We start from the raw sequence: 10,447 nt of genomic DNA, 5'->3' as shown, positions 1-10,447 counted from the left end.
CAGGGTTTCTCTGTGTAGTCCTGGCTGTCCTGGAAGTCACTCTGTAGACCAGGCTGGCCTCGAACTCACAGAGATCTGCCTGCCTCTGCCTCAGCTTCATGAGTACTATGGTTAAAGATTGGGTGCCACTATTGCTGGGCAGTGGTGGTGCATGCCTTTAATTTGAACATTTGGGAGGCAGAGGCAGACAGATTTCTGAGTTCGAGGCCAGCCTGGTCTACAGAGTGAGTTCCAGGACAGCCAGGGCTCCACAGAGAAACCCTGTCTCAGAAAACAAACAAACAAACAAACAAAAACAAAAAACTAGAGTAAGATTGTCTACAGCATCAGACCCATAGTCTGCTCCATTCTTTCAGGTCTTCAGATCCCAGGTCCAGCAGACAGGATCTGCATAGATAGGACCTGAAAAGTTAGCATCCTGCTACACAAACACAGAAAAAGGTGGCTTAGAGGTGTATCCTGATGTCTTTAGCAGCTTGTTAGATCCCATAGCGCTAAAGAATTTTTGACTGAACCAGGCGGTGGTGGCACACGCCTTTAATCCCAGCACTTGGGAGGCAGAGGCAGGTGGATTTCTGAGTTCGAGGCCAGCCTGGTCTACAGAGTGAGTTCCAGGACAGCCAGGGCTACACAGAGAAACCCTGTCTCGAAAAAAAAAGAAAAGAAAACAAAAGAAAAGAATTTTTGACTGAACAAGCTCTTGCAAATCAATTAAGACATGGCAGCGACATTTACTTGGTAAATGTTGGGAAGCCATGACTTGGCATGCCTTCCTTCAACTTGAAAGTGGAAATCCCACAGAAAGAAGCAGTCTTTAGGCTTTGCTTCACGAGAAAGAAGGGAGAGGGGCCCCTTAGGAGGTGCAGTATTGCAGCAGAGGAACTTGCTCCCCACTGCAGATAGAGGGGGCAATTCTTGTCCTTCACTGCCTCCCATCCATATTACCTCCTTCTTACACTGGGAACTTAACTGGGAAAAGATGGAGGAAGAAGGCTACTGCAAAGTGCAAGAGAGATAGAACTATTAGACTGCGGAAGCCAGCATGAGGGACGCCAGCTACTGTCTGACCTTCATGAGAGATGGAACATTTGGCTGCTTTAAGTCATCGTCAGTCATTCACATATTCTTATACTTGTCTTCAGCCTTAGAGACGTCAGTTGAAGACACTTAACATCTATTAATGCAGTTGAAATATTTTACTATTCCATGTCATTAAACAACATGGACCTAACCAGAGTTGGGTCTCTGAGAAGTAACCTCTGACAGTACAGACGGGAAACAGCCAGCAGGTCTAAGTGGCTAAGAAGCTTGAGAGCTAGGAAAGAAGCAGGAACTGGCTTTGGGTTGAGGTGGAAGTTGTTATTATGGAGCATATTCATCCCAGATCAGGAGGCAAGGACTGAGAGTGTGAACAATGCAGGGATTGATTTTTTCATTGGCATTTCTCAGAGGGTCCCAAGCTGTTTCCCTTCATACCAACTTTATTTTTAATTCTCTCTCTCTCTCTCTCTCTCTCTCTCTCTCTCTCTCTCTCTCTCTTTCTCTCTCTCATTCTTTCATTCTTTCTCACTCTGGCTCTGGCTCTCTCTCCCTTCCTCCTTCCCTCCCTCCCTTTCTCTCTTTCTCTCTTGCTCTCTTTCATTCTCTCTCTCGCTCTCTCTTGCTCTAGCTCTTGCTCTCACTTTCTTTCCTCCGAGGTGAGGTCCTGTGTAGCCCTGACTGTCCTGAAACTTACCGTATGGACCAGGTTGGCTATGAATTTGTGATCTGTACCCCTCAGCCTCCTATAATGGTGAGATGTTCATACTTGCCACCACACCTGGAGATTTTATCTTCAGAATGTCGGAGAGGGGCTGGGGTGGGCTGCAGATGCAAGGGGCAAAGTGCAAGTCTGCCTACTTAGCAAGACCTTGTCCCAAGAGACTTAAATAAAATCTAGGCAGTGATGACACACGTCTTTAATCTCAGCATACAGTGAACAGAGGCAGATGGATCTCTGAGTTCATAGCTAACCTATGATGATGTAAGGGAAGGCAGATTTCTATGCCCTCTCTAGTCCTGGGTTAACAGCCATAGCACTCTTTTCTTTTCTTTTTTTTTTTTCGAGACAGGGTTTCTCTGTGTAGCCCTGGCTGTCCTGGAACTCACTCTGTAGACCAGGCTGGCCTCGAACTCAGAAATCCGCCTGCCTCTGCCTCCCCAGTGCTGGGATTAAAGGCGTGCGCCACCACCACCCGGCTTATGGCACTCTTAAGATGCAAAATCCCAGCAGAATCCCTGATAGGTTTGGAAGATCAAGTGGCAAAAGCTGCAGAGGAATTGCTCTGTATTTTCTCTGCACTCAGGGTGGAAGGCTAGGATCAAATCCTGAGTGTGGGTGTGGAATGGTACAAAGAGGTCAGGCTACTCCTAGGTCTGAAAATTATCCTGTATGTGCTGCTAGCATAAAAGCTGGGAAGCTGTTAAACTTGCTCTTTACCATTAAGAGAACTGATCTTCAGTCTGGTGAGATGGCTCAGCAGGTAAGAGCACTGACTGCTCTTCTGAAGGTCCTGAGTTCAATTCCCAGCAACCACATGGTGGCTCACAACCACCCATAATGAGATCTGACGCCCTCTTCTGGTGTGTCTGAAGACAACTACAGTGTATTTAGTTATAATAATAAATAAATCATTTTTTAAAAAAAGAACTCTACATTTATAAAAAAAAAAAAAAAACCCTGATCTTCAAAATTTGTGTGAAGCTGGGCGGTGGTGGCGCACCCCTTTAATCCCAGCACTTGGTAGGCAGAGGCAGGCGGATTTCTGAGTTTGAAGCCAGCCTGGTCTTACAGAGTGAGTTCCAGGACAGCCAAGGCTACACAGAAAAACCCTGTCTCAAAAACAAACAAACAAAACCAAAAATAAAATAAAATAAAATAAAATAAATAAAAAATAAAAAACAAAACTTGTGTGAAGAGGGACTAGAAACATGGCTCGGTGGTTAAGAACATTTAAGTTGAGAACTGCTCTTCCAGAAAACCCAAGTTTCATTCCTAGGACCCACATGGTGGTTCACAATATTCTGTAATTCTAAATCCGGGGGAAGGTCTGAAGCCCTTTTCTAGCTTCCATAGGCACCACGTGCATAGTTTACACAAACATAAATATGGGCAAAACAATCATACACGTACAATACTTTTTCTGATTCCACTAGTTTTCTCAAAAACATTTTCTTTAACTTTTTCTTGAGTCTATGTGACTCTCACGCCAAGTATTCCAGTCCTCACCCCCCCACACACACTTTGTACCCTCCCTCAGCCCTTGCAACTCCCCCCACCCGAGGTAAAATTAAAAATTGAAAAAAAAAACCATAAAAACATCTTGTCTCATCATGGAGGCTGCAGTGTGTCATGGTTTGTCACACAGTATACCCTTTTCTTCATCCATCTTTGCTTGTGGATGTTCATGGTTATGCGTCATTCATTGGTCTGGTTAGAGGTCCTTGGCTTCTGCTACACTCTCAATACTGGCTCCTCACAGGGACTCCTCCGCAATACCATGTTGTTGCCATAGAGATCCTGAAGCTTTGGCTCTACACTGTCTGCTCCCTGGATACAAAGTATTTTTCTGCTAGTATGCTTTTCACGCTCACAGCTGATTTCCAGCTGCACTGGCATTCTAAATGCTCAGGAGGCTGGAGTAGCAGGACATACCCAGGCTACTGAGGACAGTTATTTTAATTAATTAATTAATTAATTATTATTTTTGAGACAGAATTTCTGTGTGTAAGTTCCCTGGTTGTCCTGGAACTCACTTAGAAGACCAGACTAGCTTCAAATTCACAGAGGTCCATCTGCCTCCACCTCCCAAGTGCTGGGATTAAAACCATGAGCCACCATTGCCAGTGTTATAAACTTGATTAAACTGAGAGGACAGAGAAAGGAGGCAGAGCCACTCACTCATCCTATCCGTGTAAACAGAAGCGTCTGGCAGCTTCCTACCCAGGCCACCACCTACCCCCAAGGCAACAGTTCCTGCACAGCAGCCGTTGCTCACGTAGAAGGAAAGACTCTAGGAGCGAAAGAATCCTGTTGGTCAGGTAGAAACAGGATCTTTTTGCATATTTGAGAATGACCTGGTTATCTCAGAAACATATAGCAGAGAAGTTGATGGAACAACATATTACTTATACCTTCTGTTTGCCACTTTGAGAATTCATAAGACTGCAGGCACTGGGGGCATTGGTCTAAATTGCTAGCTTGACCCATCACCCTGATTATATGCAGAGAAAGAACATGTGAACATTTGATGATGTCAGCCATGGAAGTGAAACCCAAACATGTTTATGAGGAAGCATCTAATAGTTTATAAAACTTATGTTTCCTTCCCCTATATCATTTCTAGGTTCATAAGGTATAAATTTCTACGTTCATATTTATAAATTGAGCCAAAAATTAATATTTTAGATATAAGAGATAGGGGCTATCTTTATCCTTTTATTTTTCAAGACAGGGTTTCTCTGTGTAGCCCCGGCTGTTCTGAAACTTGCCCTGTAGACCAGGCTGGCGTCGAACTCACAGAGATCTGCCTGCCTCTGCCTCCCAAGTGCTGGGATTTAAAAACCAGCAAAAATGCATGTTAAGCTCTTGGGACAAACATACATGTCTAATCTTCACTATTGGGCTTGCCGACAATAGAAAAAGTCAGTGATACTTTTAGTAACTTATGCTGCTTAACAATTTCATTTGCTGATAATAAATGAGGCACTGCCATTTGTGTGTTGGGGAGAGGGCATGGGACCGGGGACAGTGGAGAATTTGTGACCTCTGTGCTGACTCCAGCAGGAGAGAATGTTGAAAAGGGCTCTGGGGAAGGCTGGGGGCTGTGGAATGACACAGACAGAATGGCTCATCATGACCCAGCTGCCTGGCTCCTCTTTTGGCCTAAGAACAACCAACCCCAACACTCTTTCACCTTGTTCCCTGGCCTCTTGTGGTCTGGGTCTCTGTGTCCGTGGGCAGAATATGCAGGAACTGCTCCTATTGTAGCCCCCGAATTACTGATGCTAACTCTCTGTGGTTAATTGTCCTGTTTCTGGGAAGCCTCACCAAGGAGACTCCAGTGTTGTATCCAGATGGTTTGCCTCTGCCTTTTCTCCCAGCAGAAGCTCCCATTCTCCCTCCTGCCCGAGGCAAGCACAATAAACAGGCAGCTGGTTTCTGCTCTGCATGCCCCTGCAGCAAGCTCACGGATCCTTTCCCCATCCCTGGTCACTCTTAGGAAACCCAGTCTTGTGTTAGAATGGCAGTACCCATAAACCCTCCTTAATGAAGACATCCCGAGGAGCCAAACCTCCCCGCCTCTGCATTGCCCCAAACTAGCTTTCTCTCTGATAAATGGCCCAACTCTCCAGGTGCCTGTCCTTGGGACCTTAAAGAAATAACAAACTCAAAGAAGATTAAGGCCCCACGTTTAATTCATAGGAAAAAAAAAAAGATAATTAGAGGTCACAGACAGTTATGATAACCCCACTAAAGGCACTCTTTAATCCCCCTCCCAGCTTCAGTTCTGTCCCACCAAATGGTATCATGTTTGAGTTACAACATACCCCTCTTCCACTCCCCTTCACCTTAAGCATTCAAAGAATTCCTAACTGCACCATATATAAACCCAGTGCTTTCTGAACTCGTCATCATATGCCAGCGCCTACATCGTAGGTGGAGGGCTAGTGATCCAAGTCAAGACTCGAAATAATAAAAAGACTCTTGCAAGTTGCAGCAAACTTCACAATTCTTGGGCTCATCTGGGTTTTCCATGGACTCAGGGCATAACATCTGGGGGCTCGTCCAAAAGGGATTCCCCAGCGGGTCTCTGGAATCCACAGTCCAGGGAATCTAAGCCGGCAAGCGACTGTGGGTGTGTCAGTGTTTCTGTATTGTCTGCTGTTCATGTTGTTCTTTCTGGTTGCATTTTGGCATTGGGAAAAGCCTCAAGGTAATGGCTTATGCGACCAAAAGTAGTCATAGCGGACCTGCTTCATGGCTATGACGGTGAGGGACAGGGAGACAGTCCCTGTCTTCTTGAGATGCTGAGCACATGAGGTTCCTGCCCAGCAATTAGAAGTGTTAAGGAGAGGCCTTACCACAATTTGCTTACATACCCACCTTGGTTCTATTTTCCGAGGCGGGAATCTGTGAATCCTAGTGTTTGGATTTATTTCTGTTTCCAGTCACGACGTGGTTATTTTGTGAGTGTGATTCTACCAGTAGTGTCTTTGATAGTGTTTAGCCTTTTGCTATATTGGACGGTGATAGACGCAATGGGACAGACTAACTCTCATTCTCTTCCCTCCCACACCATCATCTTGGCTTACTTTAAGGAAGTGAAGACTAGAGCTCACAGTCTCTCAGTGGATGTGAGCAAGAAGAAAATGAAGACATATTACAGCTCAGAATGCCCCACTTTCAGAGTAAAATGGCCAGCAGAGGGAACTTTTCATCTTTCCATGGTGCTAGCAGTGGAAAACAAAGTGTTCCAGAAGGTGAGGGAATATTCAGACCAAGTCCCTTACATTGTAGTCTGGAAAGATTTGGCTACCAGTCCCCCACCATGGGTGAAGACCTTTTTATTACCCCTGACTAACACTATTTTGTCCCCAGAAAGTACACCCACCTTGCTGGCAAAAGAACAAAAAAACCGGGAAGATTCCAAGTCTCCAAAGCCTCTCTATCCTATTCTACAGGACGGTACACCAGAAGAGCTCATATTTCCACCACCAGGACAGTACACCAGAAGATGGCCTCTGCCAGTGGTCCCTGCACCAGCCTTACTCCCACCCATGTATTCACTGGAAAGGACGCCCCAGGTTTTAATAGTATCCACATCTCCATATCCGGGATAGAGAGGGGCCTGGCCCAGGGAATCAGAAGCAGACATACCAGGCTACGGCACCAGAGGCAGCTTCCACTATCTTACCCCTGAGAGCAACAGGACCGATTGACGAGCAGGGTAATCAAGAGTATCACTATTGGCCTTTTGCTATGCTGACCTCTACAATTAGAGGAGAGAACATGCCAAGTTCTCTGACAACCCTAAAGAGCTCATTGGTTTATTAGACGTCATTCTTTTTACCCATCAGCCCACTTGGGAATGATTGTCAGCAACTGTTGCAGATTCTCTTTACAACAGAGGAGAGGGAGCACATCATCCTGGAGGTCCAGAAGAAAGTCCTGGGAGCCAACGGTACTCCAACCCAGAACCCAGCTGATATAGACGAAGGGTTCCGTCTCGGGAGACCAGTTTGGGATTATAACACGGGATCAGGTAAGGAGCGTCTCTGGGTCTATTGTCAGTCTTTAATGGCGGGTCTCAAGGCAGCTGCCAAGCAACCCACAAATTTGGCTAAAGTATATGATGTCAGGCAGAGAGAAAATGCAAAGCCTGCAGAGTTTCTACAGAGAATTATGGATGCTTTCCGCTGTTATACACACTTAGATCCTGAGGATCCAGTGAACTCAAACACAGCGTCACTGACATTTATAAAACCAATCGGCACTGGACATAAGAAGGAAGCTGCAGAAACTAGAAAGATGAGGAGGAAAGTCATGGAGAGATTTAGTGAGGGTGGCAGAGAAGGTGTACCATAACAGGGAAACTAAGGATGAGAAGAAGACGAAGGCAGGGAAGATGCTAAGCAGAGATACAGCAAGAATCCGGCTAGCCCATGGTAATTCAGATCAGAAAGAGAGGCAGGGAGGGAGACAAAAGAAAGCCGCCAGTCAGACCCCAGCGAGGGCCTTAGGTAAGAATTAGTGTGCCTATTGTAAAGAGGAAGGAAAGCATGGCTACAGGTACTTATTGGTGTTCATGGATACCTTCTCCGGACGGACAGAAGCCCTTCCAACAAAGACTGAGACTGCAAAGGTAGTGGCTAAGAAGTCACTTCAAGATATCCTACCCAGGTATGGATTCCCACATATGATAGGGTCAGACAATGGACCAGCGTTTGTGTCCAAGGCGAGCTAGGATGTAGCAAGACATATGGGCACAGATTGGAAATTACATTGTGTGTACAGGCCCCAGAGTTCAGGACAGATAGGAAGAAGGAATCGGATGCTTCAGAAGACCTTGACTAAATTAGCTCTAGAGACTGGCGTGCACTGGGTGACACTTTCCCTTTGCCCTGTCTAGGGTAAGGAACTCTCCTTACCAGTTCGGTCTAATCCCCTTTGAAATCATGTATGGCACAGGGTATAATACTCCAACACGAGCAGCGCCAGGATCTGCTCCACAGACCGCGTCTGTGGCATCAGCCACTGGGAACAAAGTTCCCAGAGTTTGCGGAAGGCCTCTTGAGGCCCGTCAGCTTCATCATACTGGAACTGCCTGAAGCACTGGCAGGAGGCTTCACAGGCCATGTCATACTGAGGATCCTGGCGCCACAGAAAGGGGCCCTGTGTGGCCGATTTGCCGGGTGCAGCCATTGTGCCCGCTGGCTGGCTCTTAGGCCTGGGGTCTCAGGTCTCAGCTGTGTCGTTGGGCCTTCAACAGGGACGCCACCTGAAGCAGAGAAGAGGCCACGGTGAGAAAGGAGACACGGGAGTGGGGGCAAAAGGATGTGGTTGTTATCCTTTCAGCTTTCAGAATCTGAGGAAAGATATGGACTCATCTCAGAAACATAAACAAACACGTCCAACTCTGTACCCAGCTGCCAAAAGCTTTACAAAGTGTCCCCCAAATCCTTCCACAGACTCCTTGGACCTGTGCTTTCTAGTAGGGAGTGGGTAACCAAATTCAAGTTTGGGTCTTTGAATGTTAAATGCTTTCCAAAAACTCAGGGATTTGAACACCTGGGCACCGCTATTGTTTATACTCGCCAACAAATCGATTTAGCAGGTGACATATACTTGTAACCCTCAGCACTGTGGAGAAAGAAGCAAGAACATCGTGGGTTCAAGGTCAGCCTAGACCACAGAGTGAAATCCTGTTGAAGTAAAGAGAAGCCTGGAGAGATGTTTCTGCAGCACTTGCTATATTTTCATAGGGACTAAATCATCCACATCATGTGATGCATAACCATCTGTAACTCTTCTGGCTTCCAGAAATATTAGCACACCTGTGCATAAACACACAGAGAGGCACGCATACACACAAATAAATAATAAAATAAAATAGGAATCTCTAGCCAGGCAGTGGTGGCACAAGCCTTTAATCCCAGCACTTGGAGGTGGATTTCTGAGTTCGAGGCCAGCCTGGTCTACAGAGTGACTTCCAGGAAACCCAGGGCTACACAGAGAAACCCTGCCTTGGAAAACCAAGGAAAAAAAAAGAAATCTCTAAATTTTCTATATTAAATATACATTCAGCTCCGCAGATGTTGGAAGCATAAAAATAAGATTTGGATTCTTTTACCATAGGCACTGTTGCTTTTCCCTTTATCAACTCAATGACATCTAGTTGTCACTGTGATGTTACATGTGTGTACTACTACATTTGTTCAGAAATAAGCATTTGAGTTGTTTATTCTTTATTTACACGTATACAATACATTTATGTAGAAGAATACGTTTCAATGACATGCATTCAAACTTTCTGTCAGGAAACTCTGTTTAATGAAATAGTGCTGCAGATCAACTCTTAGATGCCCACAAACCTGGGCCTAAAGACAGTCAGTTCTGGAACTGCAGAGATGACTAAGTGACTACTTATGACTACTTATAGCCTCAGAACCAACTGTGGAGCTAGATGTATGTATTAATTTGTGTGTGTGTGTGTGTGTGTGTGTGTGTGTGTGTGTGTGTGTATGTACAGCTCTCATTTGTGGGGCCTAGACTCTACACATACATATAATCATATATATGCATGTACTGCTGACGTCAAAGAATAAGCGAACACAGTGATAGAAGAAGAGCAATGGCAAAAACCAGAGCTGTGGAGAGGAAGGTAGTGGGATATGCTCAAATCACAAGGCAAAAATCCTCCATGGAGTCAGACTGCGTCACATTGTGAAGGATTTTGAGTGAGCAGATGATCTCCCTCTGGTGAACTGATAGCTGGACTGTATGGCCATTTTTAAAACAACACAGCATTTAAAAGTTTTATTTTATGTGCCTTGGTATTTTGTGAGGGTGTCGGATCTCTGAGAATGAGTTACAGGCAATTTTGAGCTGTCATGTGGGTGCTGGGAACTGAACCCTGATCCTCTGGAAGAGCCACTAATGCTCTTAACCACTGAGCCAACTTTTCAGTCCTGTATGACCATTTCAAAACAGCAATTTTTGCAATATCTGAGCATCAGAATTTACATATTGTGTGAATGGAGGCTGAATCAAGACTCCCTTCTGCAATAGACCAGGTGAAGTAATTGAGAGGGTATGAGGAGTTTCATTCGATGTTAATGAAAGCTGCCAGGCCTCCTATAGAAGGTACAGTTTGAATCATCCTTGAACTCCATTTTGAATTTGACC

Source organism: Mastomys coucha, chromosome X (genome assembly GCF_008632895.1).
Source record: "Mastomys coucha isolate ucsf_1 chromosome X, UCSF_Mcou_1, whole genome shotgun sequence".
Taxonomy (NCBI): domain Eukaryota; kingdom Metazoa; phylum Chordata; class Mammalia; order Rodentia; family Muridae; genus Mastomys; species Mastomys coucha.
This window is presented reverse-complemented; position numbering follows the sequence as displayed.